Raw genomic sequence first — 19,736 nt, forward strand, 5'->3', positions numbered from 1 at the left:
ATATCCGAATTTTCAAGAGTATGGATGAACAGTTCCAAAATATTCATTCCCACAAAGTTAAGAAGCTTGAGAGGGATAGACATGAATATATAGAAAAGAAGGCATACCCCACTCACTCACCATCTCAGGCTTGAGGTACCAGATTTAATGTCAATGCTAATATTTATGCATTGGGCGATGAGCAAACTGACCCAAGACAGGATGTGATTGATGATTTGTTGGAGGAGGAAAATGAGGACTATTTTTTAGAACATGGGAAGACTCCAGTTCTCCGGAGGTCAGAAAGGATCAGGAACTGATACTGCACTCAGAACAATCAATGGAACAACAGGAATCTTCCCAGGCAAAACTTAAATACAACTCAACAAAATTAGAGAAGAGGAGCCAGGAGACAGAATGGGCATCAAAATTACAAGAAGTGGAATGAAGTCCAGTCACTGATGTTCCTACAAGTATGCCACCCCCATGCACCACCGTGAAGAATTCTACCGGCGATTTCACTGTCTACAATTTTTCATCTGTTAACATTGATGCTTGTTATAGGGATTTATTTGCTTGAGGTCTAACTTTTGTACCTAACAGGCACATGGATGTTGCAAATACACTCATGGATCCTAAGGAATATTCCAGAAAATTAAACTTCATGGTGATGTTTCAAAATGTGGGGTCAGCCATGCAACTATTAAGGGTATCCAGCACTTATAATCCCCCAATTCACCCTGTGATTAACTGTTTCAAAAATATTTGTGAGCTAGATATTAATAACTTGGCACGTTTGGATGGCAAGGTAAGAAAACATACTTTCAAATACAATATTTCTAGAGAAGAAACAGCGAGATTAAATGATTTACGAAGCAACAATGAAATCAGGACTATGCAACCTGGTAAAGGGGGTGGATTGGTTGTGATGAATGGGTGTGAATATAATAAGAAAATTAGGTCCATTTGTGCATCTGACACCTATAAGGAAGTGTCTGTGAATGAGTGCAATGTTGCATACAATAGAATAAAGGCAAATCTAAATGACCTATTAACTGATTAACAAGTGTCAATTGATGACTATAACTATCTAAATGTGATGTATCCTAAGATCCCCCATGTTTGATTTGCATAAGATACAGAAAAAAAAAGCTCAACCATGTATGCAACCTATTGTTGATGGTCATGGTTCTATCACCCACCCCTTGGCCAAATTTTTGGACACTAGATTAAAAAGTATGGTTACCTAAGAGCCACATGTTTGCCATGATTTGTGGGAATTTTAACAAAAAATGAATAACCATCCCTTTAAAGACACTTACACCTTTATTAATGTGGATGTCAAGGACTTGTATTCCATCATTCCTCATGACTTAGGATTAGAATGGTTTTCTGGATTTTTGATGGAAAAGAATATTCCACAAGACCAAATTAATATTTCTATCAATTTATTGGAGATTTTTCTGAAAAATAACTTTGTTAAATTTGGAGGTGATTTATTCTTACAACAAGCAAGGGTAGCCATGGGTGCAGTGTTTGAAGGTCTTTTTGCCAACATTATTATGATACAATGGGAGAAAAGTTTGTATTTAACTCCTATTTTTTGCATCATGTTGATTCTACACACACTTTTTGGATGATCTTTTCATACTGTGGGATGGTGAAGATCACAACATCTCTCACTTTTTAGCAGACATTGATCAAACAACAGAGTTTCTTGCATTCACCTATGAGAATAATGATGTGAACATAGCTTATGGTTGGCCAAGGACAACACAAAGAGAAGATTCACCTCCAAAATTTATAGGAAACCCACATATTTGAACAGTTTTCTCCATTTTGACAGTTTACACCCTGTAACACAGAAAAGGGCAGTGGTCGAGGGCCAGTTTGTGAGGGCAACCTGAATGACCACTGAAGATACTGCCTTTTGGGATGAGTACATATTGCTGAAAAACATGTTTTTAAAATGTGGCTATCCTACAAAATTTGTAGACAACTTGATGCTAGAGGTGGTCAATAAATGTGAGCCTCATCATTTTGTGCCAATTCTGGGAGGCAATTTTGTGACCAACAATGGAAGTTAGGAGGTCCTAGATGGTGGGGATAGTGCATTGATGCCATCTATGGTGAGACCACAAACACAAACACATAGATCTTCAGGAATTATTTTATTACAAAATATTCTACTGAAGGTCTCTCCGTAAAATCAATTCTGGAAAAGAACTGGTGTTTTCTCCTACAAGTGAATACCATTCGTGATTATGTAGGACCGAGTCCATGAGTGATGTTTAAAAGGGTTAGGAATTTGAAAACAATACTAGAACACAGTTGGTCCAAACACCAACATTCTCTGGAGTACTTAAGTGTGAGTGTAAGTTTTTGGCTTGTATTTTATTCTGCTGAAGACCTACTCTGTGAGGATGAAAGCACTAAATAAAGTGAAAAATAATTGATTCTGCCTCATGTGTCCACCTGTTGTGGTTCTAAGTTTGTCTGTTCTTTTGTGTTATTCTGGTTGATCCTCTCAGATTAATAACTTGGCAAATACCTATGAAAATATCCGATCATTTGCTGCTCATAGAGGTTTAAAATGAATTGGTTAAAGAGTATAGTAAAGAATAAGTGCACATAAGGACCAGCATCACTAGGCACCTTAACCCATTAGTTATAATGCTTACTTGTAAACGAGCATTTGGCACCTGGCACATGCCATCTTTGGATTGCTTACCTAGGAGAACAGGCTGTGAGACAGAATGTAAGGGTTTGGTTATGTCTTTGAACAGTGTTAATGTTAAAAATGCCTTGTTCTAAGTTTTGGTATATAATGTTAGTTGTGGATAATGGTGGAACAGGTGTATTTGGAATTAAGCTATGCTGTGTGTCAGTAGTAGTGACTATTACTGCATATGCTTTCCTTGCAGCCTGCAGAAGTTTTAGCTACATTATGCTTGGATAGTGAAAAAAGAAGCAAGGCACATTTGATATTGATGTTGAATTACCATATTTTTAAAGATAACTATAGTAGTACATTTTTTATGGGCAGTAACATACTGATAAAGGAGAAAGTACAGAGTATGTGAAGAAAAGGAACAGACTAAATATTTTAAGATAATGGAGGTAGAAACATTTGACCTTGTTTGCCATTGGCTAAAATTTTCTTTTTTATATGGAGCCAATCAAGCTTCACATTGTGTCATTAACATGACATATAACAACGTGTCACAGTGAAAGAATAAAAAATGTTCTAAATGTTCATTTTATAAGCATGAGTGTAAGTACTACACCTCATAAACTGCTCCTGCATTTTTATGTTACAAATGATGCTATAGATCAGATGAGCACATCTTAAATTATGTATCTGAGTACTGATGAGGGCGGTAGAGAGTAGTGGCAGGCCATTCATGGGTGTCAATTTAAGAAGTGATCATGAGATAAAAAATTGTGTTAAACTATACAGTGCTGTCATTTGTATTTATTTTTTGTCTCGGAGGAAAGCTTCTGTACAGTTTACATGTGTACATGGCAAAAATAAACAAAAGGCTCTTTGTTTTATTGGCTGCACTGTATCTGAACTACATCCTGTTTTAGGAAATCTTAACCCCTTTGAGGTTTATTTACATTTAAAGAAAATATACTAAAACAATGAGTAACAAGTCACACAGACAAACCAATCAGTAAAAAACTAAAAGAAAAATCTAGCCAAGCTACACTTTTGCACTGTGTGTTCCTTAAAACCTCTTACATTAGAGGTAACATGGGATATACTGTATGTAAATGACCCCTTAAGGACATCAGGTGTTTCAGCTATATGTGAGTTCTGAATCAAAGAAAAAAGACATGGACATTTAGAACTGCCATATAGCTTAAATACCTGATGTCCTTAAGGGGTCATTTGCATGTATCCCTTATTACCTGTAATGTAAGAGGTTTTAAGGAATGGCACAGTGGAAAGTATAGCTTGGCTAGATTTTTCTTTTAGATTTTGATACAGTTGAAGAAAATATCTCAAGGTTTCCGACAACAATATACAAATATTATACACCAGACAATACCTGGAAGTCACCGACATCCCCCAAGCACTGTGTATTCTGTTTCAGTTGCGTTTCTCCTGGAAAAAAGTCTTTGTATCTAAGTTTTGTCATTTTTACAGATACAAGATTTTTCTACATTACCGTGGAAATTGTTTGCAGTTCTCGTTCATGTTTTGAGCTTCCACTGAGAATATAAAGATAACAGCAGCTCAATGTATCACCACAGTTTGTTCATAGGATCGCACAAGCAATAATGCCTGACAAGGTGTGTGTAAATGTGTAATTAACACCTACCCAGGCATGTTATGAAGCCCAACGCTGCAGGCAAAGGGCCGCTACACTCCCAGAAGGGTGTTAATTACACATTAATACACACCCTTGAAAGCATTACTACACTTAGAGAATGGGCATTCTGTAAAATTGTTGTGTTTTACTTACTTATTTATTTTTTAACAACTATATTTTTATATATTTTTGATGTAAATCTGCTTAATGTTTCAAACTTGCTGTAATATATGTTAATGGTGTTGGAGGATTTTACATCCAAAATATAACAATTAAAAAAATGTCCAGGTATTTGCTTAATTATTTTTTTTGGTTCCTTTCTCCTAAAACATTTGGTTTATTGGCATTTATTAGAGATTGATGTTTCTAAATTATGCCATAGATTTGAGTTTCAGACTTTTATTTCATTTAGAAAATTTTATTCTAACACAAATCCTGTTATTTAAGCAACTTTTATAAAAACAATAAATAAAACATGTTCTTATTTTTGAGCCTTTGTTCTCCCTTTATTTTATTTATTCATATTTCTTTAGCTGAAAGCTTGAGAGGTATATAAACCTCTTTACTACTATTGACAGTTGTCAATCTCTCATATGCAGCCACACATACACACACTTCTGCTTCAGAAAATGCTAGCCGACACAAATTCTAATGTTGAAGTAATGCTGTGATTTTATAACAGGATCATGTAAAAATATGTTATTATTTTGAGCATTTATTCCACCATTTATTTTATGGTTATCCAGATATATTAAGGTAAGAGGTCGAGAGGTATGCAAATCGCTTTGCTGCTGCTGCCAGGGATCGCTTTCACTCTTCCCTTTCTCTCTCTGTTTTTCTCTGTTTCACACACACAGTCTCTTTTGCTTTCATACAGGCATACACTCTCACTCCCAGACACACACATATACATATATATATATATATATATATATATATATATATATATATATATATACACACACACACACACACACACACACACACACACACACACACACACACACACACACACACACGCACACACTTTTTCTTTTAATTTTTTTTGTTTTACATTTTACACTCACTAATCAGCCGAAGCGCTACTTAGCGAGAGTGAAATAAGGGTGACCATTATTTTTTTTCTGTCTGAGTTCCACGGTGGCTTGATATGCTGCTGTGAAGCAGCAGACTTGTTTTTCAGCAAGTATTACTTGTATATCAATACTCTGCTGTAGAACGTTTGTTCTCCAATCAGGATGAGATCTCTGGATCACGCATTCCGTAATGTGTAATACAGCATTGTTGCTTTGATTTTATGAACTCAGAATTTCCTACTAAGATAATTTGCATTGTTCTGTAGTATATTATGGTGAGGTAAAATGCTAATATAAATATTAAGGACTTAAGACTGTTTCATAAAATTGCAAAGGTCACTTATGAGCAAACATGTCTTTAAGAGAAAAAGTTTATCTGCTGCCAACCTGAGTCGGTAGCTTGCAGACAGAAAAACATGTCAGCCAATAGGTGCATTGCAGTAGTTATAACCACTGTCTAATATAAGGTCCTTCATTTCCTTTAGACATAGAAGGTTATCTGATTGGTTCTACTAGTGGAGACATCGTTGGATAAATTCCTAAATGATAACACAAGGCACTTATGAGTGATGCAGTTATAGTGACGGCACAGATTAAAAAGAAAAGTAGTGAGAAAAGAATATGTATCTGTGTTTAGTCATTGCTGTTTGACAGCACTTGTAAGAGTACTGAGGCACAACCCCCCATGTCTACATCCTACTGGCATCTTTCTAATTATCTGTATTAGTCAGCAGTCTTAAAGCCATTAGCAGTGCAAGTTTATACAATTTGGTTCTCTCTATACTTTCTGTACTAAGTCTGCATGCACTCATTTTATCTTGCGTGGGTTTTTTGTACAAAGTCTGCATGCACTCATTTTATCTTGGGTGGGTTTTTTGTACAAAGTCTGCATGCACTCATTTTATCTTGCGTGGGTTTTTTGTACAAAGTCTGCATGCACTCATTTTATCTTGCGTGGGTTTTTTGTACAAAGTCTCCATGCACTCATTTTATCTTGCGTGGGTTTTTTGTACAAAGTCTGCATGCACTCATTTTATCTTGCGTGGGTTTTTTGTACAAAGTCTGCACACACTCATTTTATCTTGCGTGGGTTTTTTGTACAAAGTCTGTGTGCACTCATTTTATCTTGCGTGGGATTTTTGTACAAAGTCTGCATGCACTCATTTTATCTGGCGTCGGTTTTTTGTACAAAGTCTGCATGCACTCATTTTATCTGGCGTGGGTTTTTTGTACAAAGTGTGTGTGCACTCATTTTATCTTGCGTGGGATTTTTGTACAAAGTCTGCATGCACTCATTTTATCTTGCGTGGGTTTTTTCATGGGGTTGCTCTTTTCTTCCCCATCTTAAGTACATGTTGGTGAACTGGCACTCTTTTAGAAAACTGTCTCTGTGAAGTGTACAGGTTTGTGTGCTTGTGGGTGCACATACATAGGTGTGTGCACATGTGTGTGTGGTCTATTTATGGCAGAAAAAATATTTGTAATTTCATGTTTTTGCTGTCTTCGCCCACTAGATTTTTATGCCAAGAGATATAGACCTTTTTCAGCCTGGTTGATAACTCTTGTGAATCTAAAGGCACTCCAAAATGGAATGGAAATTATGGGTCAGAATCATTTCTGCCTCCAGAATCTAGTTTTGAGGTCAGTGTTAAAAAATTTGAATGAGAAAAAGATCAAGAATTATAAATAGTAAGATAGAAACAAGAATGACCCGATAGTTTCATAGGTTGTTATTAGGCTAATGACCACTAGGGACCTTACAAGCCTAGCCACGCACCCCAAAACATATAGGTCTGAAGTATCATACAGGGAGCATGTTAGTAGACAGGTAGCTAAGGATTTGTAGGAGGGGTGTTACTCAGGACAATACTTTTCTTTTTGATGGCCTCCATTCATAAGGGACATGGTGGCCAGGCTGGGGGTAAATTTACTACTTGCTATGCAGCTGTCAAGGTTTCATTTGAATAGAGTCAGGGATGAACTTTGTTTTACATGGATGGGGAGCCTATTCCATAATGCAGAAATCCTTAGGGATGCATTCCTGTCTGCCCAGCACGTTCTGTTTATGTCACCAGTGAAGTTCAGATCCCTGAATCTAGTGTTTTTGGTACTGTCTGTTTTGCACACGTGCACCAGATCCATCAAGGCTGCATCTGTGGAAGCCTTGTAACCCAGGCAAAGATCCCTCTCAGCAGCCTGTAGGAGACTAAATACAGAGACAGATCCTTTATGTAATTGGTGTAGAACAGGGTATTCATGCCATGAATTCTCCTGGTGAATAACCTTTGTGGCCATTCCAACTATTGCAAGTGTCTGATGAGATACCTGCCAAAGGGGGCATTGTATTCAATAACAAGTCTGATAAGGGCCAAGTAGAGTGGTGACATAACTTCCTTGGACCTGGATGCCATACTCCTACCTATATGTTAAGTGGCACAGATTGATCTCCTTATTATCTGACCTAAATGTTCATCAAAGGCCAGATTGCTGTCTACATATGTTCCAAGATCCTTTACTACTGGGTCAACTCTTAGGGGTGTTTTATTGATGGAGTAATTAATCTGGGCTGAGAGTTTCCCAAAGGGAATTACAATGCATTTTTGGATTGAGTTTTAGGCCATGGCCTTGGCACCAGTTATATGTGTTAAACCCACTTGCAAGATGTTTGTGTCTTGGGAGTAATCCATATTAGCTCCCAATTTACAATCATCTTGTGAGTCAGAGGCTTTTAACATTATCCTTGAATTCTGAGAAGTCAATGCCAAACAAGAGCAAGCCCTGTAAGGAGCCCTGGGTTACTCTACTGATGACCAGTCTCTTGGTGGAGGTGATCTCACCCATCTTGACTTCTTGAGTCCTGTCTGTGAGCCAGACATCAATCCTTAGCCTGTGAGTCTATTCTGACCTCATAGTTGGCCTTGTTGGACTTAATTAGATCTCTTAGTTTATTGTTTAGTTGTATAAGAGAACTCTTGTCTTTAAGAAAGTTGCTTTTCCTGATCTTGCACATGAGTTTTCTTCTTTCATTATATGCCCTGTTTAGGTGAGGATTCCACCAGAGAGGTTTATTTTTAATGTTTGTTTTTGGGTTTATTTCTGGGAGGTACGACAGCCTTTATGCAGCCATTCACATGTTTGTATAGTGACTCTGTGAATAATTCTGCATAGGTAGCTATGGTCTCGGGGTTGGGGGTAGCCTTGAATTTTGACAAACTGTCTCTTAATAGTATGTATTTTGCCTTTGAATAGTTGCTAACTCTTGGTTTAACTGGATTTTCTGGGCTGATTTTTATTTCAAGTGAGACAGCTTTATAATCTGCACTAGTTTGCATGTGACACAGGGATTGGAGGGTGCAACGCTCTCCCATGTTGATGAGTACCAGATCCATTATGTTTGATCCTGTGGTTGAAGCATGCACTATCTGTTCTAGGGTGCTTGTGTTAATAAAGTCCAGCAAGTGCTTTGCCTGTGAGTTTGAGGCAGTGTACATTTCCCTGTCTATAGAAGGGTGGTTAAAGTCACCCATAAATAAGGTGTTTGGTTGGATGGTGACCACCATTAGTAGATTTACGTAAGAGTCATGAGACTCAAAGGGCATATATGGTGACATGTAGCTATCCATGATATGGTGAGGGACCTCATCTATGGTGGCTTACACGTGGATGAGCTCCATGGTTTTATCCTGTTTAACCAACCTGGATGTATATTTGTTGCTAGCATAGATTGAGACACCTCCACCTTTGGCCCCAGTCTTTGCTGTTGTTGGTCTAAATGTGTGGAAGACACTGTAGCCTTACATGCACAGAGTACTTTCTATGGTTTAAACCAAGTCATGGTCAAGGCACAGATATCTAAATTCTCCAGAGTGAGGAGGGCTTAAATGGTGTGGTGTTTTTTGTTTAGGCTCCGAGCATTGAGAGTAACACCTTACATTTGCTTGTAGACTTTTCACTGTGTTAGTAGTTTTGCCTTATTGGCATTAGCTAAAAAGGCTCTAAGGGTGGCTAAAGTTTTAGCCAATGTCTAAAGCCTACGGAGGAGAAGTGGAACCCATCCTTGGCAGAACAATGTGGACTTTTGACCATGTTCTCTCATGCGACAAATATTGGATCTCCCCTGGGGTGACACCAGAAACTAAGCCAGTTATTAAAGTCGATCATTTTATGTTCATACTGTGGCATCATCCTTGGTGAAGAAAGAATACAGCCAATGCAAAACTCATACCCATCTATGACACATATTCCGAGAGATTAATTATGTCACTTTTTTGGTGTATTATGTATGACTGAACAGCCCCAGTGTCAAATGAAAAATACAGACAAAATAAGTTTGATCATACACATTACAAAAAAAAAGGAAAAATAATAATACCAACACAAAAAAAAAGAAAAATGCCATTCTGATATCCACAGTAATTGGTGCTAACCCTAACCCTAAAACCTTCCTGTAACACTGTTACTACACAAGATTCACAAACATTCACAAACACAGACAAACAACACTACATCTGTCCCGTAACCTAATCCTTACCCTTACCCTAAAATACACAAACTTGCACTCAAACACACAACACCCATCCTTCATTCACGCCTGACCCTAACCCTAACTCTCACAGACACACACACACACACACACACACACACACACACACACACACACACACACACACACACACACACACACACACGCGCGAGCGCGCGCACACATGCCCTCACCCCCCCAAACCCACTTTCCTGTATCAAAGTTCTGTAAGTTTGACATATCCACTGTTTTGCCATCTGCACCTTCGGCATAAAATCACATCTCCCTGCATTTGCGAACACACATATGTTAGATCAAATTCAGGGGAACGCTCTTTTCATATAGTCCAGTGAGGTGTGTCTGAGGTTATTTACACTTACATGGACTATGATAGAATCATATTGATACGTGGGGTGCAGTAACTCGAATGTGTGCATGATATTGTGGATCCTGGCTCCAGATAAGCGACTAACTTATATTCTCCTTGTCTAATCTAGTGAGTTAAGTATCTGTGTTGCTCAGTGGAGTCTTCAGTGGCAAGAGTATTAGGTAAAATGTATGCCTGCTTTATGTGCTTTGCACTTGCCAACAAATAACCACACTTTGAGCTTCATGCAATACTTCCCAATGGAATGGGACCAGGTAAACACCTTCTGCAACAAGATCTTAGATCCTGGAATTTCTTAATGTAAAAGCATAGCAAAATCAGCTCTCAAGTGCAGCTAAAACAACAAACAACTATGAAACAAGTAAGTCGTGGCTAATTTACCGTTCTGCAAAAAAAAAAAATTTGGAGGCGCACAGACTAGAAAAGCTAACAGAGAAATAGCTATTTTCGTAACAAATTTAAATACATGCTTTAAAAAACTACTCAAAAACAGTAGTGATCACTGTATAAAGAAAGGACAAGTGCAGTTAATGAAAAAATATTCTTATCTTAGCTTGGAAGGCTCATGATGCTTTTCAAACACTAGAAAAGCATTGCGGAGTTCTCTGTAAGTGGACAAAAGCCTTGCAACTTGCCTGATTTATGTTAGAGAAAAAAGCTTGTAAATGGACTCCTATGCCCTCTACCCAAAAAACAACCGCACTTTGAGCTTTCTCCCATGCTTTCCAACTTAGAAAGCCCAGGTAAACACCTTCTGCCACAAGACATATTACCTTATAACCTCTTAATGTAAAAGCACAGCAAAAGCAGCTCTCAAGTGCAGATTAAACAAAAATAACTAAGTCTCTGGCTAATTTATCATTTTGCAAAGAGGTTTGAAGGCAGGCAGACTAGAAAAGCCAACAGAGAAATGTCTATTTCTGTATTAACATTAAATAAATGCTTTAAAATGCTCAAAAACAGTAGTAGTCACTGTATATAATAAGTTTAAGTGCAGTTAATCAGGAAAGTATTTTTATCTTAGTTTGGATGGCTTTGGATGCAGATGAAACACTGGAAAAGCAGTGAGAGGTCTCTGTTTGTTGGTCCTAAATACTGGAACTTTCTTAGCTTCTGGTAGTATATGACGGCAGTGTGTGGCCACTGGTATCACCTACTAATCTTAGAGTTTCAAGCAGTCTCCTTAGGTCATGGACTTTAACTGTCCATAGTTATCTGCCTTTGATGCTTCAGTTCATAGAGCACAGCCACAATGTTTAATCATGTGTATGAGGAGTTCTTCTTTGATTGTTTTATGTTGCTTATGCTTTTGATGTTACTTTCTTTAAAGCTGCTTGCCATCTGTTCAGTAATATGCATTGTTCTGCTAGCCACCTGCCCAGTAATATGCCTTGTTCTGCTAGGCATCACACTCTGTCCAGAATTAAGTACTCAATTTTATCTGTGATGGCCACTGCTATTAAACTATGTTACCTGAATTACTCATAGAAATGTTGTCAATCATCCTCTCACTGCGAAGCAGACAGGCTGTTCCTGCATATCATTACTCAATGTACCTTTGCTCTTGTTTACGGATCTCCTCTGCCAAATTTCATATTTGCTTACACGGTTTACTTTGATAACCAGGAGTATCTACAAACAAAAAAATGTTATTCACAGACTTGGATAAGAGCATAGTCAGCATGATAACTTAATGGTGAGAATCCTGCCATACATCACTGAGTTCAAGTCTGACATTTGGACACTGTGACCATGTCTGTGTGTGTTCGTGTGTGTGTGTGTTGTATGTTGTTCCTGTACTTGCATGTGTTATTTGCAGTTCAGTTGGTTTTCTCCCAACTTCCTTATTATAACAGAAACACGGCGAATAACATCAAGTATGTGAAAGAACAAATGTCAACAGTATACATGTGGAATGAGATACAGCTTACATGTAATACATTATGTTTGTACCAAAGTATACATGTGGTATGACTTGCAGCTTACATATAGTACAGTATGTTTGTACCAAAATATACACGTGGAATGAGTTACAGCTTACATGTAGTACAGTATGTTTGTACCAAAGTATACATGTGGAATGAGTTACAGCTTACGTTTGGTACAGTAAGTTTGTACCAAAGTATACACATGGAATGAGTTCCAGCTTACGTGTAGTACAGTATGTTTGCACCAAAGTATACACATGGAATGAGTTACAGCTTACGTGTAGTACAGTACGTTTGTACCAAAGTATAGAGGTGGAATGAGTTGCAGCTTACATGTGGTACAATATGTTTGTACCAAAGTATACAAGTGGAATGAGTTACAGCTTACATGTAGTACAGTATGTTTGTACCAAAGTATACACGTGGAATGAGTTACAGCTTACATGTAGTACAGTATGTTTGTACCAAAGTATACATGTGGAATGAGTTACAGCTTACATGTAGTACAGTATGTTTGTACCAAAGTATACACGTGGAATGAGTTACAGCTTACATGTAGTACAGTATGTTTGTACCAAAGTATCCATGTGGCATGAGTTACAGCTTACGTGTAGTACAGTATGTTTGTACCAAAGTATACACATGGAATGAGTTACAGCTTACATGTAGTACAGTATGTTTGTACCAAAGTATACATGTGGAATGAGTTACAACTTATATGTAGTACAGTATGTTTGTACCAAAGTATAAACATGGAATGAGTTACAACTTATATGTAGTACAGTATGTTTGTACCAAAGTATACATGTGGAATGAGTTACAGCTTACGTACAGTATGTTTGTACCAAAGTATACATGTGGAATGAGTTACAGCTTATATGTAGTACAGTATGTTTGTACCCAAGTATACATGTGAAATGAGTTACAGCTTATATGTAGTACAGTATGTTTGTACCAAAGTATACACGTGGAATGAGTTACAGCTTACAGTACAGTATGTTTGTACCAAAGTATACACATGGAATGAGTTATAGCTTACGTGTAGTACAGTATGTTTGCACCAAAGTATACATGTGGAATGAGTTACAGCTTATATGTAGTACAGTATGTTTGTACCAAAGTATACACATGGAATGAGTTACAGCTTATGTGTAGTACAGTATGTTTGTACCAAAGTATACATGTGGAATGAGTTACAGCTTATGTGTAGTACAGTATGTTTGTACCAAAGTATACATGTGGAATGAGTTACAGCTTATATGTAGTACAGTATGTTTGTACCAAAGTATACATGTGGAATGAGTTACAGCTTATATGTAGTACAGTATGTTTGTACCAAAGTATACACATGGAATGAGTTATAGCTTACGTGTAGTACAGTATGTTTGCACCAAAGTATACATGTGGAATGTGTTACATCTTACATGTAGTACAGTATGTTTGTACCAAAGTATACATGTGGAATGAGTTACAGCTTATGTGTAGTACAGTATGTTTGTAGCAAAGTATACATGTGGAATGAGTTACAGCTTATATGTAGTACAGTATGTTTGCACCAAAGTATACATGTGGAATGAGTTACAGCTTTCGTGTAATACAGTATGTTTGTACCAAAGTATACATGTGAAATGAGTTACAGCTTACATGTAGTACAGTATGTTTGTACCAAAGTATACATGTGGAATGAGATACAACTTACATTTAGTACAGTATGTTTGTACCAAAGTATACACGTGGAATGAGTTACAGCTTACATGTAGTACAGTATGTTTGTACCAAAGTATACATGTGGAATGAGTTGCAGCTTACATGTAGTACAGTATGTTTGTACCAAAGTATATACGTGGAATGAGTTACAGCTTACGTGTAGTACAGTCTGTTTGCACCAAAGTATACACGTGGAATGAGTTACAGCTTACATGTAGTACAGTATGTTTGTACCAAAGTTTACACGTGGAATGAGTTCCAGCTTACGTGTAGTACGGTATGTTTGTACCAAAGTATACACGTGGAATGAGTTACAGCTTACATGTAGTACAGTATGTTTGTACCAAAGTATACATGTGGAATGAGTTACAGCTTACATGTAGTACAGTATGTTTGTACCAAAGTATACATGTGGAATGAGTTACAGCTTATATGTAGTACAGTATGTTTGTACCCAAGTATACATGTGAAATGAGTTACAGCTTATATGTAGTACAGTATGTTTGTACCAAAGTATACACATGGAATGAGTTACAGCTTATGTGTAGTACAGTATGTTTGTACCAAAGTATACATGTGGAATGAGTTGCAGCTTACATGTAGTACAGTATGTTTGTACCAAAGTATACACGTGGAATGAGTTACAGCTTACATGTAGTACAGTATGTTTGTACCAAAGTATACACGTGGAATGAGTTACAGCTTACGTGTAATACAGTATGTTTGCACCAAAGTATACATGTGGAATGTGTTACATCTTACATGTAGTACAGTATGTTTGTACCAAAGTATACACGTGGAATGATTTACAGCTTTTGTGTAGTACAGTATGTTTGTAGCAAAGTATACATGTGGAATGAGTTACAGCTTATATGTAGTACAGTATGTTTGCACCAAAGTATACATGTGGAATGAGTTACAGCTTTCGTGTAATACAGTATGTTTGTACCAAAGTATACACGTGAAATGAGTTACAGCTTACATGTAGTACAGTATGTTTGTACCAAAGTATAGATGTGGAATGAGTTACAGCTTACGTGTAGTACAGTATGTTTGTACCAAAGTATACACGTGGAATGAGTTACAGCTTACATGTAGTACAGTATGTTTGTACCAAAGTATACATGTGGAATGAGTTACAGCTTACATGTAGTACAGTATGTTTGTACCAAAGTATAGATGTGGAATGAGTTACAGCTTACGTGTAGTACAGTATGTTTGTACCAAAGTATACACGTGGAATGAGTTACAGCTTACATGTAGTACAGTATGTTTGTACCAAAGTATACACGTGGAATGAGTTACAGCTTATGTGTAGTACAGTATGTTTGTACCAAAGTATACACGTGGAATGAGTTACAGCTTACATGTAGTACAGTATGTTTGTACCAAAGTATCCATGTGGCATGAGTTACAGCTTACGTGTAGTACAGTATGTTTGTACCAAAGTATACATGTGGAATGAGTTACAGCTTATATGTAGTACAGTATGTTTGTACCAAAGAAAAAACCTGGAATGAGTTACAGATTATATGTAGTACAGTATGTTTGTACCAAACTATACATGTGGAATGAGTTACAGCTTACGTTATGTTTGTACCAAAGTATACATGTGGAATGAGTTACAGCTTACGTGTAGAACAGTATGTTTGTACCAAAGTATACATGTGGAATGAGTTACAGCTTACATGTAGTACAGTATGTTTGTACCAAAGTATACACGTGGAATGAGTGACAGCGTACGTGTATCATTGTATGTTTGAACGGAAGTATACATGTGGAATGAGTTACAGCTTATGTGTAGTACAGAATGTTTGTACCAAAGTATACATGTGGAATGAGTTACAGCTTACATGTAGTACAGTATGTTTGTACCAAAGTATACATGTGGAATGAGTTACAGCTTATGTGTAGTACAGTATGTTTGTACCAAAGTATACATGTGGAATGAGTTACAGCTTATGTGTAGTACAGTATGTTTGTACCAAAGTATACACATGGAATGAGTTACAGCTTACGTGTAGTACAGTATGTTTGTAGCAAAGTGTACATGTGGAATGAGTTACAGCTTATATGTAGTACAGTATGTGTGCATCAAAGTATACATGTGGAATGAGTTACAGCTTTCGTGTAATACAGTATGTTTGTACCAAAGTATACATGTGAAATGAGTTACAGCTTACATGTAGTACAGTATGTTTGTACCAAAGTATAGATGTGGAATGGGTTACAGCTTATGTGTAGTACAGTATGTTTGTAGCAAAGTATACATGTGGAATGAGTTACAGCTTATATGTAGTACAGTATGTTTGTACCAAAGTATACATGTGGAATGAGTTACAGCTTTTGTGTAGTACAGTATGTTTGTACCAAAGTATACATGTGAAATGAGTTAAAGCTTACGTGAAGTACAGTATGTTTGTACCAAAGTATACATGTGGAATGAGTTGCAGCTTACATGTAGTATAGTATGTTTGTACCAAAGTATACACGTGGAATGAGTTAGAGCTTACGTGTAGTACAGTATGTTTGCACCAAAGTATACATGTGGAATGAGTTAAAGATTACAGGTAGTACAGTATGTTTGTACGAAAGTTTACACGTGGAATGAGTTCCAGCTTACGTGTAGTACAGTATGTTTGTACCAAAGTATACACGTGGAATGAGTTACAGCTTACATGTAGTACAGTATGTTTGTACCAAAGTATACACATGGAATGAGTTACAGCGTACATGTAGTACAGTATGTTTGTACCAAAATATCCATGTGGAATGAGTTACAGCTTACATGTAGTACAGTATGTTTGTACCAAAGTATACACGTAGAATGAGTTACAGCTTACATGTAGTACAGTATGTTTGTACCAAAGTATATATGTGGCATGAGTTACAGCTTACATGTAGTACAGTATGTTTGTACCAAAGTATATACATGGAATGAGTTACATTTTACTTTAGTACAGTATGTTTGTACCAAAGTATACATGTGGAATGAGTTACAGCTTACATGTAGTACATTATGTTTGTACCAAAGTATACACGTGGAATGAGTTACAGCTTACATGTATTACAGTATGTTTGTACCAAAGTATACATGTGGAATGAGTTGCAGCTTACATGTAGTACAGTATGTTTGTACCAAAGTATACTCGTGGAATGAGTTACAGCTTACATGTAGTACAGTATGTTTGCACCAAAGTATACACATGGAATGAGTTACAGCTTACATGTAGTACAGTATGTTTGTACCAAAGTATACATGTGGAATGAGTTACAGCTTACATGTAGTACAGTATGTTTGTACCAAAGTATACATGTGGAATGAGTTACAGCTTACATGTAGTACAGTATGTTTGTACCAAAGTATACATGTGGAATGAGTTACAGCTTACATGTAGTACAGTATGTTTGTACCAAAGTATACATGTGGAATGAGATCCAGCTTACGTGTAGTACAGTATGTTTGTAACAAAGTATACATGTGGAATGATTTACAGCTTACATGTAGTACAGTATGTTTGTACCAAAGTATACACATGGAATGAGTTACAGCTTACGTGTAGTACAGTATGTTTGTAGCAAAGTATAAATGTGGAATGAGTTACAGCTTCCATGTAGTACAGTATGTTTGTACCAAAGTATACATGTGGAATGATTTACAGCTTTCATGTAGTACAGTATGTTTGTACCAAAGTATACATGTGGAATGAGTTACAGCTTATGTGTAGTACAGTATGTTTGTACCAAAGTATACATGTGGAATGAGTTACAGCTTACATGTAGTACAGTATGTTTGTACCAAAGTATACATGTGGAATGAGTTACAGCTTATGTGTAGTACAGTATGTTTGTACCAAAGTATACATGTGGAATGAGTTACAGCTTATATGTAGTACAGTATGTTTGTACCAAAGTATACACGTGGAATGAGTTACAGCTTATGTGTAATACAGTATGTTTGTACCAAAGTATACACGTGGATTGAGTTACAGCTTATGTGTAGTACAGTATGTTTGTACCAAAGTATACATGTGGAATGAGTTGCAGCTTACATGTAGTACAGTATGTTTGTACCAAAGTATACATGTGGAATGAGTTACAGCTTATGTGTAGTACAGTATGTTTGTACCAAAGTATACATGTGGAATGAGTTACAGCTTATATGTAGTACAGTATGTTTGTACCAAAGTATACATGTGGAATGAGTTACAGCTTACGTGTAATACAGTATGTTTGTACCAAAGTATACATGTGGAATGAGTTACAGCTTACATGTAGTACAGTATGTTTGTACCAAAGTATACACGTGGAATGAGTTACAGCTTACATGTAGTACAGTATGTTTGTACCAAAGTATACATGTGGAATGAGTTGCAGCTTACATGTAGTACAGTATGTTTGTACCAAAGTATACATGTGGAATGAGTTACAGCTTACATGTAGTACAGTATGTTTGCACCAAAATATACACATGGAATGAGTTACAGCTTACATGTAGTACAGTATGTTTGTACCAAAGTATACATGTGGAATGAGTTCCAGCTTACATGTAGTACAGTATGTTTGTACCAAAGTATACACGTGGAATGAGTTACAGCTTACATGTAGTACAGTATGTTTGTACCAAAGTATACACATGGAATGAGTTACAGCGTACATGTAGTACAGTATGTTTGTACCAAAATATCCATATGGCATGAGTTACAGCTTACATGTAGTACAGTATGTTTGTACCAAAGTATACACGTGGAATGAGTTACAGCTTACGTGTAGTACAGTATGTTTGTACCAAAGTATACATGTGGCATGAGTTACAGCTTACGTGTAGTACAGTATGTTTGTACCAAAGAATACACATGGAATGAGTTACATCTTACTTGTACAGTATGTTTGTACCAAAATATACATGTGGAATGAGTTACAGCTTACATGTAGTACATTATGTTTGCAGCAAAGTATACACATGGAATGAGTTACAATTTACATATATTACAGTATGGTTGTACCAAAGTATACATGTGGAATGAGTTGCAGCTTACATGTAGTACAGTATGTTTGTACCAAAGTATACATGTGGAATGAGATACAGCATATGTGTAGTACAGTATGTTTGTACCAAAATATCCATGTGGCATGAGTTACAGCTTACATGTAGTACAGTATGTTTGTACCAAAGTATACACGTGGAATGAGTTACAGCTTACATGTAGTACAGTATGTTTGTACCAAAGTGTACATGTGGAATGAGTTACAGCTTACATGTAGTACAGTATGTTTGTACCAAAGTATACATTTGGAATGAGTTACAGCTTACTTGTAGTACAGTATGTTTGTACCAAAGTATACATGTGGAATGAGTTACAGCTTACATGTAGTACAGTATGTTTGTACCAAAGTATACACGTGGAATGAGTTACAGCTTACATGTAGTACAGTATGTTTGTACCAAAGTATACATGTGGAATGAGTTACAGCTTACATGTAGTACAGTATGTTTGTACCAAAGTATACACGTGGAATGAGTTACAGCTTACATGTAGTACAGTATGTTTGTACCAAAGTATACATGTGGAATGAGTTACAGCTTACATGTAGTACAGTATGTTTGTACCAAAGTATACATGTGGAATGAGTTACAGCTTACGTGTAGTACAGTATGTTTGTACCAAAGTATACATGTGGAATGAGTTACAGCTTACATGTAGTACAGTATGTTTGTACCAAAGTATACATGTGGAATGAGTTACAGCTTACATGTAGTACAGTATGTTTGTACCAAAGTATACATGTGGAATGAGTTACAGCTTACATGTAGTA

Source organism: Protopterus annectens, chromosome 8.part0, assembly GCF_019279795.1.
Source record: "Protopterus annectens isolate FY-2018-M chromosome 8.part0, PAN1.0, whole genome shotgun sequence".
NCBI classification, from domain to species: Eukaryota; Metazoa; Chordata; order Ceratodontiformes; family Protopteridae; genus Protopterus; species Protopterus annectens.